The 967-nt window shown below is 51.7% G+C and overlaps 1 protein-coding gene across 1 annotated transcript in view; it reads right to left on the bottom strand.

Annotated features, from left to right (window-relative positions):
• Slc26a8 (solute carrier family 26 member 8) overlaps positions 1–967 on the bottom strand; it is a 56,112-nt gene that overhangs the window by 30,903 nt on the left and 24,242 nt on the right. The window lies entirely within an intron of this gene.

Genomic DNA, 967 nt, shown 5'->3' with positions numbered 1-967 from the left:
CGATGTCATACCTGGGCTGGTGGTCCGCGGTTCTATAAGAAAGCAGGCTGAGCAAACCATGCGGAGCAAGCCAGTAAGCAGCACTCCATGGCCTCTGCATCAGCTCCAGCTGCCAGGTTCCTAGCCTGCTTGACTTTCTGCCTTCATATCACTTCAATAATGAACTGTTATATGGAGCGATGATGGAAATGAACCCTTTCTTCCCCAGGCTGCATTTGTCACAGTGTTTCAGCAATAGTAACCCTAATTAAGACAGCCATCAAGTCAGCAACAACATCAGCTGGACTCCCCAGGGGCCCACGACCTCTGCTCAAAACAGATTCCCAACCAAAAGACCAGGGGCAGCTTGGAGAACTCCTTAGGCTCTCCTTCCCCAGTGAAATGGGGTCCTTGAATGTTGACTCAGAGGCTCCCAGCAAGCCCCAGCCCACATTCTTCTTTTCCTTCTGAAACACTGGCTGCTGTTAGGCTCCTCCCCTAGGACCTCTGCCCTCTAGATGGACAGGGCTCTGTGACAGAGCCTGACAGTCACAAGACCCATCTTTTCCAAAGGCCTTGGGTGGGAGCCCCTCTCAGCTCTGTGAGGAGCGCCGCTTTCCACAAAGGCAGAGGACTGCAAAGAGGAACTGAGAGGGACACTGTGAGGTGGTGGTGCACACCTGGAGCTTCAGCACTCCAGAGGTGGAGGCCGGAGAGTCGGGAGTTCAAGGTCATCTTTGACTATAAAGTGAGTTTTAGAACCCTGGGCTACGTGAGTCCCTGTCCCAAAACAAACAAGCAAGCAAACAAACCCAAGCACCAGATCAAACTTCCCAGCCTTGTGACTCCTGTGTATTAAGAATGATCCAATGGGGCTGCTGTGGTGGCGTACACCTTTAATCCCAGCACTCTAGAGACACAGAGTTTGAGGCCAGCTGATCTAAATACAGAGTTCCAGGACAGAAACCTTATCTCAAAAAGTCACCAC

This window comes from Microtus ochrogaster, linkage group LG2 (assembly GCF_000317375.1).
Source record: "Microtus ochrogaster isolate Prairie Vole_2 linkage group LG2, MicOch1.0, whole genome shotgun sequence".
In the NCBI taxonomy this organism is placed as follows: domain Eukaryota; kingdom Metazoa; phylum Chordata; class Mammalia; order Rodentia; family Cricetidae; genus Microtus; species Microtus ochrogaster.
This window is presented reverse-complemented; position numbering and strand designations above follow the sequence as displayed.